At 37.2% G+C, this 22,317-nt stretch overlaps 1 long non-coding RNA gene across 4 annotated transcripts in view; it reads right to left on the bottom strand.

The window, feature by feature from the left end:
- The window catches only part of LOC311524639, an 85,058-nt gene extending 67,883 nt beyond the window's left edge, over positions 1–17,175 (bottom strand). Inside the window, exons 1-2 of one of the 4 annotated variants that reach the window (XR_014712597.1) lie at positions 16,775–17,175; positions 10,814–10,911 (exon numbers count right to left, since the gene is read on the bottom strand). This is a non-coding gene — a long non-coding RNA (uncharacterized lncRNA). The remainder of the gene's footprint in view (positions 1–10,813; positions 10,912–16,774) is intronic. The other 3 variants (XR_014712598.1, XR_014712600.1, XR_014712599.1) reach the window with 3 other exon arrangements.
- Positions 17,176–22,317: the final 5,142 nt, after the last annotated feature.

Here is a 22,317-nt window from a genome sequence, read left to right on the forward strand (position 1 = left end):
TTATTTCCTAATCGTGTGGGCATGTAAAACATGAGACTAAACGAATAATATTCTAGCAGATGGCGTACGTGTACACACATGTGCCCCTCGCCTCCTTTATGAGTGTGACTGTAGCAGAGAGCAAACCAGATAAGTATCAAGAGCAGGCTACTCAAGGACAAGTATCTTTATGAATTCCTTTAAAACCTATATAATGTTTACATAATATTTAGTGATATCTAAAAAACAACTGCTAGAGTGTTTATTTTTGAATGACTAAAAGAAACAGAAACCAGAGAGGTTATATTCGTTAGGTCAGAGCTGAAACAAAGTGTAGCAAATAATGTTAAAATAAGTACTTTGATAGAAAATAGTGTTTAAAAAGCACTGTTATGTTTCCCTGTCTCTAAAAACACTAAGTCACTGCAGTTCTGCTACCTTTGACCCTTAGGAGAAGTTCCACTACAGTGGGTTTGCAGCAGAAAGCACGGAGTCTGGAAATATGTTATGACAGCTGGTACAGTCAGAGGCCTTCTTAAGGAAATGGAAAACAATACAAAGGGTCTTCCTTCAGATACGTGCTCATATAATGAAAGTGCCCCAATGACTATCTATGTAAGATGACATTCCTTATCAAATTTCATTACTTGGCATGAAATAGATTAGTTGAAAAGTAGGTCTCTCCTGTTTTTTCTTGTTCCCCACAATGAGTTTGAACTAGACTTAATTCACATTAATGCAACAAAAGAAATGTTAGCACAGTCACGGTTCTGTCTTTAAAATATTAGATTAACTTTTGGAGAAAGCAGTTGCACAGTCCCAGTTTTCTGCATGTTCCCATTTGATCTGCAATGCTAAGTAGAAAAAAAGAGCAGAAAGTCCACCAAGGATATACTAAAGTAGCAATACAATGATTCCTATCCACTGGAACGTCCACATGTTTGGGGCAAAAGGAGAAAGCCAGGCAATGCCCACTTTATGTTGGAGGCCCTGTAGATTACCTCTTGGATATCCTCTTTCTCCATGCTTTTCACACCCTTGGAGGGGAGGGGGAATCTTTTTATTGATTTCAATGGGCTTTGAATAAGACCTTAAGGCCACAGTGTGTTCACAAGGTTTAAAGGTGATGCTCCATGCTCCTTCCATTAGGCACAAATGGATGAATTTCCTGGAAACCCTCGGAGAAATCCTGGGCCCATTAAGTCAGTGGGAGTTTTGCCATTGACTTCAATGAGGCTAGGATTTCTCCTTTGAGTTCAGTTTGGTTTTTCCACAAGAGGGGATTATGTGGTTCTAGGTTTGCTTGATTAGAAACTCTAGCAAATGAGAGGCACCTCGAGAGTGTCAAACAGATTGATTGGTAAATTCTGTAGAGATCCAGACTTGACATTTAAGTCTCAGAAGGTTTTAGTCCCATGGGGAATACAGAAGATACTAAAATATATTGTTTGTAAGAGAGCAGGTGTGAGAAGACATGAAATGACCTTCTGATTATCTGATTCTTCTGTTAACATGTAATTGGCTTAAGACTACTAGCTTGCAAATGGCCTGGGTAAACAGCTTTTGTCATGGTAAAAAGGGATTTTGGCCACAGTATATACACCAATATATTTCATAAATTTATAGTCATAATTGGATTTTATTTTTAAAAAAACTCTGAATACATCAATATATTATGGTATCTCCTGTTATCAAGGAGATTCACAGAACAGTTATTTCTTATACAGTAAGAAACATGACATTTTCCTGCACTGCAACCTAAACTGTGTGTAGAAAATGGACTTGCTTCATGTTTCTTTTTCCCTCTTTATAACTGAGGGTTAATGATTTGGTTTTACTTATTCAGAGTTACAGCAAATAGTCTTTTGGATGTGCGCAAGCTCTGATAATTTACCAAGTGGCTCACTCCTCATTTACTAACTGAACGTGTCCAATAGGCTTTTCAGGGATGGAGTCTTAATTAGAGCCCAAAGTTATCCTACAGAACTGGTTGGGACTTCAGACTGAATTTAAATGTCAGTGCCAATCGAGCTCCCATAATGAATGATGATCTTCTGAATGGGATTATATAAATCAGTGGTTCCCAAACTTGTTCCACCGCACGTGCAGGGAAAGCCTCTGGCGGGCCAGGCCGGTTTGTTTACCTGCCGCATCCGCAGGTTCGGCCGATTGCGGCTCCCAGGGGCCGCGGTTCACTGCTCCAGGCCCATGGGAGCCGCTGGAAGCAGCGTGGATGGGGGATGTACTGGCCGCCACTTCCAGCAGCTCCCATGGGCCTGGAGCAGCAAACCGCAGCCACTGGGAGCCGTGATCAGCCGAACCTGCAGACGCGGCAGGTAAACAAACCGGCCCGGCCTGCCAGGGGCTTTCCCTGCACAAGTGGCAGAACAAGTCTGGGAACCACTGATATAAATCCTGTATTCTGAGCATGGATTTTTGGTGTACGAAGGAAGACGGTCTTATGATATGTAGCAGGGAAAGGAACTACCAAAAAAAGGCATGAGGCAAGGATAAAACTGCAATGTGAACTTAACCATAAAATAAAACTTAAAAAAAACTCTTACACATGACACCAATAAGGGAGAAAAGAGGAAGTTTGGATTTAGTAATAAAATGCTGACAGATTAATCCCACAGACTAAAATAACTGAATGCTTCATGTTTTGACTCTCTGAAATTTGGTGAGACTAAATGTTAGCTTCCCTGTAAGTACTTCTGTTTATCTTGGTTAAGTTTCCTCCTAGTTTTGTAAGCCTGGTAGCCTCTGACAGAATACATTTTGAGTCCATAGGCTAATGGATATATTTGTATGATTCCCACTGTTATCATGGGAAACTGTACTTGTGTACACTGTATATAAACATACCTGGAAGTGCGTAGTACAAACATATATGCAGTTCCTGATGTTAATGATGTTTCTTACCCAGAAATACTTTGAACTTCTAGCTACTTTAAGTAAAAAAACACCTTGCAGACTTACTTTTCCCAGTCTCTCAAGGCATATGGGCAAAATCCTGTTCTTGCAACTAGGGGACACATTTCAGAGGCTGGGGCTGGTGTAGAACTCTGCTGGCTGTGAAGTGGGACTAGAATCATCCTGACAACAGGAGGCAAGATGGCTCAAGGAGGCTGGTGGGAGTATAGGTGGAATGTATGGATGAGGTGAACCTGACTGCTGCTGCTTAAAAGATGCAAAATATTCTCCTCCTAGTCCATTCTGCTCACTACTACATTTCCATGTTGTAACTGTCTTGAGCATAGGGCTGCAACCTTGCCCTGTTGTGGCACTCACTGCATGTGCATCTCCTTCCTGTCTTCCTACGTGCAGACGTAAAGAGGGGGGGAGGGGACTCGGCTTCTGCACAGTACGGGGCCATTTATTTTCAGTGGGAGGGACGAATAGTCTAGTATTAAAAACAAATGATGAACCAGTGAAGGGAAATATTGTGCATATGTTGTGACAAAATATTATGTAGAAATAAATGTATGAGTTCACCATTATACTACTGGATTAGTTTCTATAAATGTGGAACTGAGTTGAAATGCTAATTACTGCTCAGAGAGGGCCTGGTCTTGAAGCCCCTTTTTACAGGCAAAACTCCCCTCAAGGTCTCTAGTAGTAATTTCAGTGGGGCCAAAGTTTGGCCCTAAGAGAGTATATTTCTAACATACATGCTGCTTTTACACATGGAATAAGTCCTTCATAGCTATATTTATAATGACAAACACGAACAATTTCCCAAACTACACCAATCAGTCAAAACAGTTTTTGTTACATGGCTGGTGCAGAAGGTAATGATAAAGGCTGAATTAAACTTCTAAGAAAATACACATAATAAGCCTAATACAAGTCGTCTTTCTTTTTTTTAAACAAAGCTTTGTGTGACATGACCTTGATATTCCAACTGTGTGTCAGACCATGTCTTAGTGTTTTTAAGCATATTTGCTTGTCTTGAATAAAGGTGTTTCAAGTGTTCTGAAGCGTGTTTGTCCCAGGATACTGGAGAGATAAGGTGGGTGAGGTGATATATTTTATAGGACTAACTCCTGTTGGTGAAAGAAACAAGCTTTTGAGCTACACGGAGCATCTGGCATCTGACTCAGAGGATGAAAATGAACATGCCTCGGTCCGAAATGCTTTGGATTGTTATCAAGCAGAACATGTCATCAGCATGAACACATGTCCTTTATAATGGTGACTGAAGCATGAAGGGACATATGAATCTTTAGCACATCTGGCATGTAAATATCTTGCAACGCTGGCTACAACAGTGCCATGTGAACACCTGAATTTCTCTGTGTAGCTCAAAAGCTTGTCTCTTTCACCAACAGGAGTTAGTCCAATAAAAGACATTACCTTACCCACCTTGTCTGTCCTGAATAAAGATTGGCTAACTTCTGTATTCTGTTGTATATTTTCAAATTACGGTAAAATCATACCTTTTAAAAATCTTCAGGTAGTCAGTCATTCTTCAAAGAATATATAGTAGTTTATTTTAGGATTATTTGATTTATAACTAGGGCTGTCGATTAATCACAGTTAACTCATGTGATTAACTCAAAACAATTAATCACAATTAATTGCAGTTTTAATCGCATTGTTAAACAATAGAATACCAGTTGAAATGTATTAAATATTTTTGGATGTTTTTCTACATTTTCGAATATATTGATTTCAGTTACAACACAGAATAAAATCAATATTATTGATTACAAATATTTACACTGTAAAAATGATAAACAAAATAAACCGTATTTTTCAATTCATTTCATACAAGTACTATAGTGCAATCTCTTAATTGTGAAAGTGCAATTTACAAAAGTAAATTGGTTTTTTTGTTACATAACTGCACTCAAAAACAAAACAATGCAAAACTTTAGATCCTACAAGTCCACTCAGTCTTCCTACTTGTTCAGCCAATCACTCAGACAAACAAGTTTGTTTACATTTACGGGACACTTCTTATTTACAGTGTCACCAGAAAGTGAGAACAGGCATTTGTATGGCACTTTTGTAGCTGGCATTGCAAGGTATTTACATGCCAGATATGCTAAACATTCATATGCCCCTTCATGCTTCGGCCACCATTCCAGAGGACATGCTTCCATGCCGATAACGCTAGTTAAAAAGATAATGCATTAATTAAATTTGTGATTGAACTCCATGGAGAAGAATTGTATGTCTCAGGCTCTATTTTGCCTCATTCTGCCATATATTTCATGTTATAGCAGTCTCAGTTGATGACTCAGCACATATTCTTCGTTTTAAGAACACTTTCACTGCAGATTTGACAAAACACAAAGAAGGTACCAATGTGAGATTTCTAAAGATAGCTACAGCACTCGACCTAAGGTTTAAGAATCTGAAGTGCCTTCCAAAATCTGAGAGGGATGAGGTGTGGAGCATGTTTTCAGAAGTCTTAAAAGAGCAACACTCTGATGTGGAAACTACAGAACCCAAACCACCAAAAAAGAAAATCAACCTTCTGCTGGTGGCATCTGACTCAGATGATGAAAATGAACATGCATCGGACTGCACTGCTTTGGGTTGTTATCGAGCAGAACCTGTCATCAGCATGGACACATCCTCTGGAATGGTGATTGAAGCATGAAGGGACCTATGAATCTTTAGTGCATCTGGCACATAAATATCTTGCGACACCAGCTACAACCGTGCCATGTGAATGCCTGTTCTCGCTTTCAGGTGACATTGTGAACAAGAAGTGGGCAGCATTATCTCCTGCAAATTTAAACAAAGTTGTTTGTGTGATTGGCTGAACAAGAAATAGGACTGAGTGGACTTGTAGGCTCTAAAGTTTTACATTGTTCTATTTTTGAATGCAGGGGTTTTTTGTACATAATTCTACATTAGTAAGTTCAACTTTCATGTTAAAGAAATTGCACTACAATACTTGTAGAAGGTGAATTGAAAAATACTGTTTTTTTACAGTGCAAATATTTTTAATAAAAAATAAATAAAAAGTGAACACCGTACACTTTGTATTCTGTGTTATATCTAAAATCAATATATTTGAAAATGTAGAAAACCTCCAAAAATATTTAAATAAATGATACTCTATTGTTGTTTAACAATGCCATTAATCATGATTTAAAAAAATAATCACTTGGCAGCCCTACTTATAATGTTATTAACTAACTAAATAAAGCTTAGTGTGCTTTGCTCCCCTGGTTGGTTCAGGCAGTGTAGAGATTTGTTTTCCATTATGAGTAGGGTTAGCTAGCCTTCTCAAAACCCTTGCCAATTCAGCATGGAAGGCTCTCTGATACCATGATGATAAGTGATACATGAGAGATATAAGCCATCCTGGGACATATCCTAGGCATATCCATGTCATATAGGAGAGAGGTGATAACATATTCCTGCAGTTAGCATCTGTAAGTATTTATTGCAAGTATAATTAAGAAATCTAGGATGTAAAACCAAAATAAAACTTATGTGCAAGCACTTATTGGTACAAAAAATTCCACAATAACAAAAATCGAGTGTCTGGGTGGGTATCTCCTCATATACAGCAAAACAAAAATTGGTGATGGTCTCACTATGATGTTACATGAACATAGTGTATAATACTACTTCATTCTCTTTTATTCCGATCCCAGCTCTATGCTGCTACGTATTTCCATCACAAAGACAAGATCTGTCCATTTTTGGTCCACAAAATTATTTGAATTCTCAGCTATGCAAAAAATATAATTTTGACAAGTGTATTTGACCTTCAGTAAAATTGAATACCTGCACTAAATTGCGGACTTGAAAACAACGCATGTCATTTCAGGAGGGAAAAGGAATAGTTTTGGTAGAAATCAATTCCAGTTCCATCGTATAGTAACACGTTTACATTTAAAATCACTTTAACAAACTCTTCCTTCATTTTAATGTATTCTTAAACAAAGAGTATTGATGACATGTTAACAGCTGCATTGTTAACAGGAACACACTGTGCTGGAAAAAAAAAACCCACTGCCTAGGTTTGGAAAGAGATTTTGAACATGCCATTCAAGACCCTAGTTTCCATATTTTTCTGACACTTTTTTCGAGTCTGTACAGTATACATGGAGTTGAGACCAAAACAGAAAGCTGGCTTTAATTCTTTCCTAGAGCTTTGGGAACCTTTCTGACTTGAGCCTACTTCAAGAATAGGCTGCACTTGAATACTAGTTCCAAAGAACCTTGAACTCAACCATGTCACTCATCAGTGAATGCAGCCATCCCTTGGGTGGAATATGACCGCTGCAGCACACCCATCACCATGCAACAGTGTAGGGCACAGAAGCTGCATCCAATTGAAACCACAGTGATAATATAGGTGGAAAAAGTTTTTAATATAAATCTAAATATATAATTAAAAGTACAAAATATTTTAAAAGGCACCTATGTTACCCTAGGTGTGGCTTTGACATATTTAGAAAAAACAGTCCAGTTAAAATTTTTAACCCAATATGAAATTCAACACCCAGCCAAAAACTTCCCTTCAAAAATCTAAACTTGAAACCTTCTTCAGACTCATCCTACCCAAATATTAAAGTGAAGACATCAGTCTTGGAGCATACCCTGAGGCTCAGCAGTCCTGGTCTATTTAGAATCTCAGTGGTGGGAGTGTGTTCCTAAAAGTAAGGACCCTGGCAGAGAAGCCATTTAAAGCTTTCTAGGTCAACTTTTAAATTTGTTCTCCCCAGAAATAGCCTGCATAGCTGCCCCTTACCAAATGGACAGTCACCAACTTAAGTTTTCATCTTGATTTTTAAATTCCTATGCCAGTGTAGAGTGCATTTCAGCAATCACATCACAAGGTGAAATCATTGTAGCCAGGTTCACACCTGAACAAAACAGTTGCAATCTCTTAGCAGGACACAGATGTGGGGGTAAAAAGCATCCCTGGAGATGGAATTTACCAAAACAGCTGAAAAAAAATCCCTTCTCTTACAGAAAGTGCCATAGAATCTTTAATGGATGCATAGGTTAGGATACCATTTTTACATCTTGCATGAAAGATGGTGACACTTGTAGCCTAATTTAGTAAACAGGCAATTTCAGTAAGGATGTATCAAACCTCTAGGGTACACACACACACACACAAATGAAATGTTACATGGTGTATGTATAACACATGGCATATTTAGTTTATAATGTTATTTATTGAAGATACACCAGAAGAAGTTCATCCAGTTATTTTTTTAAAATCCAAACCTGAATTATAGTCTTGATGTAATATGGCTCCCTTTATTACTAAACTATATACGTTAGTTTTTCTCTATATTTATATCAGCCAAGGTCTAATTAATAGTACAAGAAATCAATTTGTTTCTGAGAACATCAGTTAGCCAAAGTGCTTCTCTTGTTTTTGTGTTTTACATTTCCATAGCAAAGAAAATTAATTTAAGAGGTCAATAATGTTGCTGCTGTATCTTGCATAGCCTTTCTATAATTTACCATACTGGCTAAAATTAACTGGTATGGCACATTAATCTTGCATTTGGCTATTTAGAGGTACGGTCCGAGACACACAAGAAGGAGAATTCTTTAAAATACAATTTTGTTCTTTATTTATTTAATGTGGTAATAGCTAATGGGGGGATGGGGAGGAGGAACACATAAAACAAGTCTGTGTGTTCTAAATAAATAAAAAAAGCTAAGCCTTGATGTCGTATGTTTCTGATGATGATGTGTAAAATACCCTGTGCACTTTGCAGCGTGTGTGAAACCTGCACAAACTTTCCAATAAAGTTTAAAGCACTTGCAAAAATGTTGCACCTGGAGCCGGGGGGGGGGGGGGAAGGGAATGAAGAGGGCAAAGGTCATTAAGGCATTGACTAAACAGACTTCACACTCAGTGAAAAGTCCAGACAACCCCTGCAGTGTCATCTTACAACTCTGGTTTTCTTCTTTTCAAGACATAGTAATCCATAAATACACTCAAATCACCAGCAGCTTCACTCTCTTTTTTTTTTTTTTTTTTAAAAAACTGCAATTTTTTTCCCACTTCTATGAAGATCTGAAATTTTAACCCTTATGTCTTTGGATAAACTTTGGGAACAGCTTATCTTCTCCCTTACTGTTGTCATTCACTATACTTCTCTTTAAAATGCTCTCCTTTGCAAATTATCCTTCGGGAAAAAATAGTTTAAAATGGTCTAAAAATAATACTTGAAATTTGAAGTTAAACCTCAGCATATGGACAACATATCCTGGAAAATCACCAGATTTCTTAAATATCATACAACCCTGCAAATAATTTAACTGCAATCTTCTTTTGAAGACCATTTTAAACAAAGTCTTCACATATTTCATGCAAAAAAAATTAGTTTCAAGCTTATTTTACTGGTTAAAATAAATTGATTTCAGCTAGAAGACTGCACAGTCATGACTTTTATTTTATTTATTTATTTTTAAATGTACAGAAGGAAATACTTCTCCATGTTGAATAAAAGTAAAGGTAAAACAAAAAGTGGTGCTTGTGCTTTCATCATACAATTAAATATTTCAGTTTTGCACATATTGCTTTTACAATATGAAATCATGAGACAAAATTATTTTAATCATTTTATCCAATCCCATTATCCACATCCTACAGCTTAAGGGACTGGATAAACTGCGAATACAATCTGGTGCCTTGACAGTAACAGTAGGCTGGTGAAATACATCCCATCAGTAGCCCATAGCCTACACATTTTGCTTACTTCCCCTTTTTATCCTCTGCATTGCATGAGTCTGAAGTTCCACACAGGATATTTCAGCTCAAGCTTCTTTTTCATCACCCCGCCCATTCTGAGAAACAGAGGAGAGATGGACACGGACCTGCTACAGTTTCATTTTCCTAATGGGTTTTTATAACCTCAACAGAGCTGTCAAGACATTTGAAAGTATGTTTGTAAGTACTTCTTTTGTACGCTGCATGAATATTGATTAATGCAAACACTTTATGGAGAGAACGAGTGTTTTCTTCTTTTTGCAGAGCACCATCATAGTTGTACATAGACAAAAATATTTTTTTTTCCAGTTCTATGCATGTGATTCAGACAGCAATTTCACTTTATCACAAAATGGTGGCCTGAAAGAAACCACTGTTAAGTCTCATGCTCTGCAGGACTTTTTACAGTGCTGTGATTTTAGAAATGCTCACCCATGAATTTGTGATTTAGATCAATTAAGTAACAAAATCTGTTACCAAATAGAAAACAGAATGGCTAAATACTTCTCTCAGCTTTACTTATCCAACCCTACTTCAGTATAACAGAGAGCGGAATCAGGTTAAGGACATGTAATTGTTCAAACCAGTGCAAGGATTTTGTAGAACCAGTTTCTACAAGGTATTTAAGCATGTGCTGAACTTTAAGCACCGGAGTTATCCTACTGAAGTCAATGGACTACTTGTACACTTTAAATTTAGCCATGTGCTTGCTGAATCAGTGCCTTGCTGAATCAGGGCCTAAATGCATCAATATCACAGGTAAAAATAAGGGGACCAGAGACTGCCACCCTTGCTCACCTTGAGTAGCACCTTACTTCTCAAGTCAAGCAAATTAAATCAGTGTGACAACTTACAGAGTAAGGTACTACACCACATTAGTAGGCTTCACAATCCAGCCCTATGTGACTATATTTTATACTGAAGATGAAATTATCTCACTTATCTTCTTAAATACTAATAACATTTTGCTAACAGCAAGCAAAATACTATATGCCCAAACAGATGAAATGTTTAAATAAATTAAATGAAAATGGAGTATTGTACCTAACTAAAAGCACACACTTTCTACCTTTCCAGCTAAAGAAAGTACATTTTTGTTTAATTATTAGGCCCAAGCATACAGACCTGGTGCAGATAAACATGGAAGTCAATGGGAATTTTGCCTTCATATTCAGTTCAATGCTGCTTCTTATGCCCTTCTTTGTGGTATTTGAGCATAGGGCCTGCAACAATAATTACAAGTCCAAAGCACTAATTAATCCTGTGTGATGTAGATTCGTGACTATTACCCTGTTAGAAATGAGGAAACTGAGGCAAAGGTTAAGTGAATTGTCCACAGCTAGATAACTTATTGGGAGAACTGGCATTAGAACCAAAATCTCCTGATTCTTAGTACCATGCTCCTATTACGAGACTACAAATGCAGGAATGGCCCTAAGGTGTCTGTGCCCTATTTGGTGTTTTCAGACATATCTACTATTTTGTTCATTCTTTCTGATACATTCCTAAATGGTGTGTGTGTATATATAGATATATTGGTTTAAAAAAAAAACTGCCTCGTAATTTTTGTTCTGCTGTCTTTCCCCTTTGCCTCATTCACCTTAGACCTGAAGAATGACTGAGGCATTAATGAAACTTTCTTCAATTGAAGAAAAGAAGGATATTTCATAGTGGCATGTAAACATACTTTCATCAGTAAACCAGAGACTTATGGGGAAAAATCTCTTGATTCAGGTTCATAGTTGTGGGTTCCAGTTGAAGCATAATACTCGTCCGGGACATGAACGATACAGAAATTTTATATTTAGTTATCACAACAATAACCAATTTATTACCATCTTTGATATTTATTTAACTGTTGTATAGGGTCCAGTATTGGATTCAGTCAGGCAATTTTTCTTCCCCTTCTAAATTGTCCATCCTATCCGCTTAGCTTGTCTGCAGATTCAGGCAATTTGTAGATTTCTGATCTGTTATGTATTTCTTAAATACAATCATTGTTAAATCTCAATAAATGTACACCCATAGTAAATTTCTTACTAAACCCAAACAAAATTGTAAATGGTGGTAGACCTTGTGGTGCAATCCATGTCAATTTGATCTATAGTGTGTGTGCACGCGCGTATACGTACGTACACGTTCTCACACACACCAGCTACAGAAGATATAATTTTGACACAGTTTCCATTGCAATCTATAATTCAGTTTAAGGGAGTATATATAACACACATGTACACAAGCTGCTAATGATTACATGTTTTAGATGTTATGTTGGTGTCTGCAGTTATAAAAACGTAAGTAGTCTGAAATTACATTTTGCTGGTAATATTTTAAAATATTTGAGATTTGTTTTTATTTGAAAAGTCCCACCTCACTTGCATCTTCCAACTTCAAGAGACAATGGAAAGAAATCCATCATTCTATAATTCACTTGTTCCTTCCCTTAACGGTAATGAGCATTTGTTTAGGTTTTTATATATTGGACAAAGAATAAATGGAGAGGATCTGTTTGCCTGGAGAGTGACACAGAACTTTTTTCTTGTCCTTCCAATAGAAAGAGGAACTTGCAGTGATTTTGCCTGAACACTTCTAGCCTTGCAGTTTTGTATAACTAATATAAATTAAATATTCTTAATTATTTCAGCTCTGGCTAGAAAGGATACAAGACAAAGGGGAGACTGATGCAGCGTGCCTCACAATGGCTCTACTGATTTCTGTACTGGCCCTTCCTCTGCACATGGTCAATTAGAATTGAAAATTCTGTGCTGATTTCATTTGCTGGAATTTTAAAGCAGGTCAGGAAGAAAGATGTTATTGAAAGGAAAATTCTCATCTAAATAAGAAAAGAACACGTGGCCATCTGGTCTCACTATACCATGCCGAAAGTCATTTAAACTCCGTTGTAGTCTTGATCTTTGCAACAGTTTGCCAAAAAATCAAACGGAAATCTGTTTACATTAAAATACCCTAAATGGTTTTATCTATAAATATGCAATGCACAGTTCATTTCCTATCTGTGATGCATGAGCTCATTTGACCCCACTGCCTTACTGAGCTGGACTGCATTTCTGGCAGGCAAGGTTTCAGTCACTCCCAGCCTACTTTTGCTACATAAAGGTACCAACAGAGCAACCCATTTTTTGAAAGGCTTGTGTGATCCCAAGTAGTTTCTACTCATGCTTGATGTTTGTATTTATACTTAAAGGAGGCACTCAAAGGCAATACTTTTTTTAAAGTCATTAGAACTGGAAGTTTCTATGCGTTGTGCTGTAGTGTTTATACAACCAATCGCAGTGCACCGGCTAGCAGACCACATGGAACAGATATCAAACTCCTCATTTTGCATGGACTAGAGTCATAAATATGTGTGAATTTTCATGAATGCTTTGTTTCAGCATCAGCAGCTATTTACAAGTTTAAAGAAAAAGTGAGTTAGCAAGAAACAGAAGCCAAAATTTTCAAATTTAGACTCTCTGGGAGACTAATTTTGTAACCAAATTCATATTTAGGTGCTTCAATATAATTGGCTTTATTTTCAAAGATGCTGTGAATCTGCAGTTTACACTGATTTTGGCAGAGTTTGCTGAGTGTTTATGAAAATGGAGTCACTTTTGTTCAGGCACTTAAATATGTACATCAGGCCTAACTGTAAATACCCAGAAATGAACATTTTGGCTTATAGTTCTTGTGATTCAAAAATGAACTACTCCAGTTAAGCACATTCTGTACATCAATATTCATTTGTTAGCTGGAAAAAATCCACTCCAGTTTAAAGCTCATGTGTAATCCCTATTTTACGTTTGGTAGGAGAATTGATTCTTTTGTAGCATTTTAGACCATAGGAAATGGAAAAAACCCACTAATTATAATTATTACCTTTAGAAAATACACATCAGCACTTTAGTCTATAGCTAACAAAATGATTCTGAATTATACAGGTGAAATATCAATGTACGGTTTTATTTTCAAGGATAATACCAGAAAAAGGAAAAAAAAGATTAGCAAATAATGAAATTGTGGGGAATGCATGTTATATGTATATATTTTTCACAGATATATCCATCAGTGTAGCTACTGATATGTTATACCTTTTCAAATAAAATATATTAAATTATTCTTTCAGGAAAGTGTTTAATTATTTGTATTAGAATTTGGATTTATATAGTTTGAATACAGCAATCAAGTTCTCTGTCTTCATTTCTTTGAATTACGCTCTAGAAACCTGTAGCCCTATTAAACCTGGATGCTGTTGTCATTAGGTACAACTTAATCTTATTTTCTCTCTTTTTTCCTCTTTAAGCAACTTACTAGAAAGTTTTATAAACTGTTCAGCTCACCCAAAATAATCAACATATGGGATACCCATATTTGGGTCCTGTTTTCAAGTCTAAATCTAGTATACTATTTGCTGGGGGAGGGGGAAGAGAGTGTGAGTGTGATGACAATGATAACAACAATAAAAGAAAATCACCTAAAGTCATTTATCTTTTTCCTAAAAGCCAGCTGATATTTTGAATAAACCATACTTTCTTAAACCTTGTCAGGTGATGCGTTTAAAAAAAAAAAAGTATGTACTGTATGTAAGTGTGTTAAAGTGTTACTCAGAGTAATTTGATTTAAAAAAAACCTTCCTTTTCCAGATCACTATACCGTGTATCCAGTGACAATGAAATGCATGAATTTCAAAGAATAAAATTTCTAGTGTATACATTTAAAAATTAAATGGAAAATGGTTCAAGAAATAAAATAATCTTCCTTTCCTGTCTGTGCTAACCCCACCCCTGACCACACCAAAATAATGTGTGTAGCTATTTTTGGGAGTACTGTGTTCAAAAGACAAACTTTCTGGAAGTAATGAGACACAGCCAATCGGTGTTTCTCCAGGGAGTGCAGTAACTGCCTGACAATTGGAAGGCCAGATTCCCATAGTCAGACTGACTACCTCAACTAACCCCCCTCAATTTGGACATGGTTTACCCATTGGTATTTGAATACCACTAGGTTTGAAGGGGCTCAGAATAATCTGAGAGAATTGTTAATCTCTAAAACCTAATCTCTTTCTAAAGATTCAAATTTTCAAAAATAGGTCCCTGAATTACTAGTATATCATATATACATACATAGTATCCTGTATATGCATACAGTGTTTCTACATAAGTGTATGTGATCTATCTGAACAACATACTGTATGCAATACAGATACGTCATATACAGGAGTATACTGTTTATAAAAATCAAGATACTGGATGTACAGTGCAGGCATAGAGATATAGTACATCATGCTATAGAATTGTTGGTGTGTGCGCATATATATATATATATATATATATGCATACACCTATTTATAAATGCATTTTTTCATATATTATTTAAAATAATACAAGACTTAAAACTGAATTTGCCCAGAGTAAGACAAAAAAGGGATATTTTTGTCTTCAGTGTTTCTGCAGTATGGGTAAGACTTCTGTGCCTAGTCTACACGTAACAGAGAAATAGGCTTGCCGTGCATTGCGTGCAGGCTCCTTGATTGTAGAGGGGAAAAAATCTGGCTGGAATCCAGAGAGGCTAGCATAGCGCTCTGTTGATCATTATGTCTAGCCTTCAGGTGTCTCAGCTCACAGTGAGCGGCAGTTGGGGGAGGTGTAGATAACAGGAGAGCAGACAAAGAAAAAAAATGGTGTACTTAAAAAAGATTATATGAAAATTCATGTCAAGTTCTCCTTTTAAACAATAAATTCTTTGGGTTCCTTTCTCCACAATGGGAGCACATGAACATCTGCCCAGGAAGATTTATTTAAGCCATACTTAGTAGTGGCTGAGCCTTTAAACAATTTTTCCTTATTGGAATTAATTTCTTTCTTTTTTTTTTCTTTTTTTTTTTTTTTAAGAATAAGTATGAAAATCTTTCACTCAAACTGTTTTCATCTCCATGTTTTCTTACAGAGCCAGACTAACTGGGTCTGAATCAGGTTTCCATTGTCTTTTTTTCTCTTTTTTTCTTTTCTGTTAGTCCAGTGAAAATACTTTCAGAATGTAACTTTTTAAAAGAAGATTTGGACTATTCAAGGATTTCTTAATTTAAATACAAAAGGATAAATCAGTGTGCTATTATCTATTGGAGTTCAATTTTGTTTCTAGGGAATGCGGGGGAGAACTACCTCTGCTTTGTCTGTTGCTTCTGTTTGAGAACTCGTGTAAGTAAATCTTACACAGAAAGCAACTTAGATCTACCGAGATCTCCTGGCGAGCAAAGATCTTGGTAAGCTATCAAAATGCATCTCATTATGAATGGCTTATTATTTCTCCCCCCACCCCCGCCTTCTGACATTATGCTGTGAAGAGTCTCATACCCCTTCCCAACCCATCAGGAATCTGAGTGAATTCTTTCTAAATAGAAGGCAGGATTCAGAAATGTTTAAAGCAGCCTGTCCAAGCCCCTCCTCACACTGAACGATTCCAGATTGAATATTTATTACCTGCCTTTTTTTTAATGCAACTATAAACCTTTCTCTTCCCCCTCCCTGTCCGTTTCCCCCTCCCAAACATTGAAAGAGGTGGGATGGGAACTTTGCTTGATTTCATTGTTCAAAACATAAGAGCTATTTGCCCCATAGTGTCTTTGCTGCCTTTCAGGGCTAATTATAATAACTGTCAGATGTTTGGAAAGTCTGGACTGTCCTTGCCAGCAGAGACAGCAAAGTTTGCCTTTATTTTTTCCCCATTAGGGACAGATCAGGCCTGAGTAAACACAGAGTGCAAATAAAACTGAACAACATACATGCGTGGGGCTTTTTTGCCTTCCTTTTTCTTTATGAACAAAGCAGCACACTGGCTATGTTAGGAAGCAGTGTGGCATGCAGCTCTTATGCAGACACTGCCCTTAGGGATAACTGATTTTCCCCTCTTCTTTTTTTACTGAAGCCTACAGGAAATATTCCTGAAAGATTCCCAATTGTTTTAGATAATTTTCAAACTCCATAGCCAGGGAAAAATAATAAAGAGCATATTTTAAAGATATGGTGCATGCAACATGTAAACAGCATTACACTGCACACTTTAAGGGGGAAAATAAAAACCGATACTCACAGTTTCATACTGCTAAGCTGTGCTAGTCACTGTTTCCTTCAGTAGAGATGTGTGTGGTGGGTGAATGTCAAGGATGCAGATCCCAATTTAATGCAGAAGGAAAGTACAAAAGTGTTTTATAAAGTCACTCGGAAGTCAGTCACTTGTGCTCAGACATCCCATTGCTGCTGTGCAAGCTGTACTATCTGCAATTCTGAATTCAACTAAATACTGCTCATGTGAAAGACAGGGGAAATGCTGTCATGTGGGACACACAAATCCACCCTATTGGCTCTGAAGGCATAACTTAGGCATCCTTGTTTTTCCACTATTGGTTAATAGTTAAAACTGAAAGACTAGGTCTTCCTAGTGAGTCCCTTTTCCCTCTGTGCGTGGAAGAATGAGTGTAGGATTTTACAGTGACAGGATTAGTTAAGAAAGGGACTGAAGTCATCCTTTGACTGAGACTGGTGGGTGGGGATTGGAGGCTGAGCTTTTTGCGCGCGCGTGTGTGTGTGTGTGTGTGTGTATATCCTTCTGCAGTCTTGCTTGAGCTTTTTATGTCAGAAATACTTGCAATTAACTTTGGAGATTAAACTAAAAGTTCTTATTTGGGGTTAAGCAAGGATTTTTGGTTTTAGATTAAGGTTTAATATTGCAGAGTTCAGTATGGTGATTTTATTCGATTCATTACAGTGTCCTAACTAAACAGATTATTTATTAACACTTTTCATAGATTCACAGATTTTAAGACCAGAAAGGGATGGCTATGATCATCTAGTCTGATAGCCTGCGTAATTCATCCAGTGATTCCTATATTTTGCACAATAAACTTGTGATTAAACTAGAGCATAACTTTTACAAAGCTATCCAATTGCACAGAACTATTATTATGTTAACGTTATTACATTCAGTAAGCACTGAAATTTCATAAACTTCATTCTTGCCAAGGTGTAGCAATTGCAAGAATAATGAAGAAAGTATTAGAATTAAACAGGAGGGGAAGAAGATCAACTTTTCTCTATTTAAATGTTCTGCCCATTTGCCTGATTTAGTTATGCAGGCATCAGCGGTAATTTGAAACAGTAGTCAGTCATGTGTGACATACTACTCCAATTAACCCTTATTAAAAAGACCTTTCTGAAATCCAGCATGCACACACACAGTCACAGAAATTAGATATAGGAGAAATCTGTCAGAGTTACCTAGCCCATCCTCCTGTCAGTTCAAGATTGTTCCCTCCTCTACATTTCAAGGGCTTTCATCCAGTCTAGTTCTAAATATCCTAAACAATGGCACTTCTGTCAATTCTATGGGAGAGTATTCTTGAGTGCAAAGGCCCAATTCAGCAACCAAATAGCTTGTCCACACTTGGAAGTTTATCAACATAGCTATTCCAGAACTTCAATTTTGGTAAATTTCCGAGTATAGACAAACCCACAGTTAGTTGGAGTTTCTCCTACATAGGTGGTATGCAGCATCCCGTACTCAGATTTTGGTGTCTGGAAATTTTACTGCTATCTAGCCTAACCAGCACACTTTTATTTCTTTTCTCATTCATGCTAGTTAAACTCTATTGTACCACCTTTGAACAATTCCTCTCGCTGCTTAGTGTTTACATTCTTCAACTATTTATAGACTTTTATCATGTCTACCCTTGTCATTACTTAGCTCAATACAGTATTCCAGGTGTAAAGCCATATAGAGTGTGGGGTTGTTCTCTCCTTAGTCTGTGATGCCTCCACAACAAATTGTTTTTGACATGTTATGAATATAGTAAATATAAAAATAAGTTTCCTATCCATTCAACAAGCCAGATTTAGTGGAAAAAATACATACATTGGAGGTTGTTATATCCTGATTTCTCTCTCAATCAGAGAATGAAGCAGAAACCAAATGAATGAATGTATCAAATGCAGCTTTTCGTCTCTCTGCTGTGTTAAAATTGCCATCTTGTCCCAGGAAATGTGTTGACGGCGTGCTTCATCAATAGTGAACTGTACAGAAACTACAGGATTAACTACAGTCTCTTTACCCACCAATAGATTGCTATTTAATATGAGAGGAGGGATCTAGATGCATGCACGCATACATTAGCTGGCACAATGGATGGTATCTTTGGAGCAGGGATAATGTCTGCCTGTATTTTTATACATCTTCAAGTATGCTGGGGCCCAGTCCTAATTGAGGCCTATGGATATTACCACTGTACAAGTAATTAATACTAATCAGTGCTTGCAACACTATGGAACACCATTCATTCTTCCTATCATCTTCACCCCAAATCTGATTGGGTTTTAGTCATTCAGGCCCAGATTTTTCAGTCATTTACATGAAGATAAGCCTGGGTTGTTTGTGGGGAGTTGTAGTGGTGTAAGTGTCACCAGAATGTGGCACTCGATCATAAGGGAAAATGATCTGCAAGGGAAACGAAAATGTCTTTTTGAATGTTTTAATGTTACAAAATCAGGTGGTCTCTGCTCTGTTTTCCGTAGAGGTCTCTATGGATGACTAAAGAACTATTAGGATTGGATATCATAAGTACCAAGAGAGTGAAATCTGAATCTTTGAGAAGGAATAGGGGTTTTTATTCAGACTTTAAAAAAATTTAAAAAAAAAATATTTAAGGCAAATTCTGGACAAACAGGTGGGATTAAAATTTTTCCCAGCCCTTTCAGTTAAGGGCTGAAAGCCTCCACCCTAGCTCTATGGTTCTACAGCAAAACCTGGGAAGATAAGACTTGATATTCCTGGTATATCTGAAATATAATACAAGAACAACAAATATTTTTCAGAGAAGGAATAGAGATGACAGTTTTTAGGCCTTTTGATTATGAACAAAGAAATCCCAGGTCATTTTATATTTTCTGTGTAGGTCCCCTTTTAAAAATATGAAGTAATAGTTGGCAATAAAGTAGCAGAAAAACAATTTCTGCCACTTTAACAAGCTGAAGTATAATAGTCCTAATAAGGACAGGTACCTGTATGGTTTCAATAAAATGAGGCTAGAGCAGTAGCATCAAATCTTTCTCTCCTCCTTCCAACAATGTGTTCATCTCCAATAGACCCTTCACATCTGGACTCCAGAACACTGAGGGGGCAGAGTTGCAAACCCTGGGAGACTTTTTTCTTTTTTTACAGTGCTGGTGGTCTTTGTAATTTTGGTTACTTTTAAAAATTCAATTAAAGTGGGAATAAATACTAATAAAAGAAACCTTACTCCAGAGAGCAGTAAACTCTTTGGGTTTTAAGCCTTTATACATGGTCTTGTCTTAAATATATTTTGAGTACTGATGTCAGGTTTTGGTTTTGAAATGTTTGTGGGTGGGTGGGTGCGGAGGGGGGTTATTTCAATAGAGCAAATAAACATCTGACTCCTGTTAGCATTGTTTTGCTTTTTCCTCAAACATCAAGGTTGAATGGCACCATTTCCAGGGAAATGTAGGGAATCTAAAGAAGTGGTAATCTACCCATACTTCTCAAGCCATATCCAGGTCTTGGAGGTGTCATGTGTGCATCGAGCACAGGCTACAGATCTGACTGGTGTGAGAGCACGAAAGGAGAGAAGAAAAACCATTACGTGACACACATGGAGATCTTCTTCTGATTTTTTTTAATTTCTAAGGACTCTTCTGAAGAGTCTAGAAGCAGACATTCTGTTCTCAGAGTTGCTAACATAATAATACATTAATACTGAACTCTGATATAGCCTGCAGAGACAAAACATATATGCCTGTATACATACATACACTGTGTTCTCGTGGGGCTTTTACCTGTGTTCATTCCAGTAGTTCATAGAATCACAGAACTGCAAGGGACCTCGAGAGGTCTCCTCGTCAGTCTCCTATACCCAAGGCAGGACTCAGTATTATCTAGACCATCCCTGACAGGTGTTTGTCTAACCTGTTCTTAAAAATCTCCAATGATTACCTCCCATTACCTACCTAAATAGTTTACTCCAGTGCTTAACTACCCGGACAGTTGGGAAGTTTTTCCTAATGTCCAATCTAAACCACCCTTTCTGCAGTTTAAGCCCATTGCTTCTTGTCCTATCCTCCAAAGGTTAAGGAGAACAAGTTTTCTCCCTCCTCCTTGTAATAACCTTTATGTACTTGAAAAAATCGTTATCCTGTTCCCTCTCAGTCTTCTCTTCTGCAGACTAAACAAACCCAATGTTTTCAATCTTCCCTCACAGGTTATTTTTCTAGACCTTTAATCATTTTTGTGGCTCTTCTTTGGACTTTCTTCAATGTGTCCACATCTTTCCTGAAATGCATTGCCCAGAACTGGACACAATACTCCAGTTGAGGCATAATGACCTTGGAGTAGAGTAGAAGAATTACTACTTGTCTTGCTTACAACACTTCTGCTAATGTATCCCAGAATGATGTTTGCTTTTTTTGCAACAGTGTTACACTATTGACTCATATTTAGCTTGTGATCTACTATGACCCCTAGATCTCTTTCCTCAGTACTCCTTCCCAGGCAATCATTTCCCATTTTGTACGTGTGTAACTGATTGTTCCTTCCTAAGTGGAGTACTTTGCATTTGTCCTTATTTAATTTCATCCTATTTATGTCAGACCATTTCTCCAGTTTTTTCAGATCATTTTGAATTTTAATCCAATCTGCCAAAGCACTTGCAACCCCTCCCAGCTTGGTATTGTATCATACCAACTTTTATCATAAATTTTATAAGTGTACTCTCGATGCCATTATCTAAATCATTGATGAAGATATTGGGCATAACCGGACCCAGAACTGATCCCTGTGGGACCCCCCACTTGATATGCCCTTCCAGTTTGACTGTGAACACTGATAACTACTCTCTGGGAACAGTTTTCCAGTGAGTTATGCACCCACCTTATTGTAGTTCTATGTAGGTTGTATTTCCCTAGTTTGTTTATGAGAAGGTCAGGTGAGACAGTATCAAAAGCCTTCCTAAAGTCAAGATATGCTACATCTACCCTTTGTCCCTATCCACAAGGCTTGTTACCCTGTCAAAGAAAGCTATTAGGTTGGTTTGATATTATTTGTTCTTGACAAATCCATGCTGACTGTTACTTATCACCTTATTATCTTCCAGGTGTTTGCAAATTGATTGCTTAATTATTTACTCCATTAGCTTTCTGGGTACTGAAGTTAAACTGACTGGTCTGTAATTCCCGGGGTTGTCCTTATTCCCCTTTTTATAGATTGGCACTATATTAGCCCTTTTCCCTTCCTCCAGAATCTCTCCCATCTTCCATGACTTTTCAAAGATAATCACTAATGTTTCAGATATCTCCTCTCAGCTCATTGAATATTCTAGGATGTATTTCATCAGACCCTGGTGACTTGAAGACATCTAACTTGTCTAAGTAATTTTTCACTTGCTCTTTCTTATTTTAGCCTCAGATCGTTCCTCGTTTTCACTGGCATCCACTGCGTTAGATGTCCAATCGCTACTAAACTTTTGGTGAAAACTGAAACAAAAACGTCATTTACTCATTAAAGTCATTTATTTTGCAACTACAATATTTTCTTTTAGACTGCAAGTACAGTTTTATGTTGTGTGCATAAAA

This window comes from Lepidochelys olivacea (assembly GCF_965140295.1).
Source record: "Lepidochelys olivacea isolate rLepOli2 genome assembly, chromosome: 8".
NCBI lineage: Eukaryota > Metazoa > Chordata > Testudines > Cheloniidae > Lepidochelys > Lepidochelys olivacea.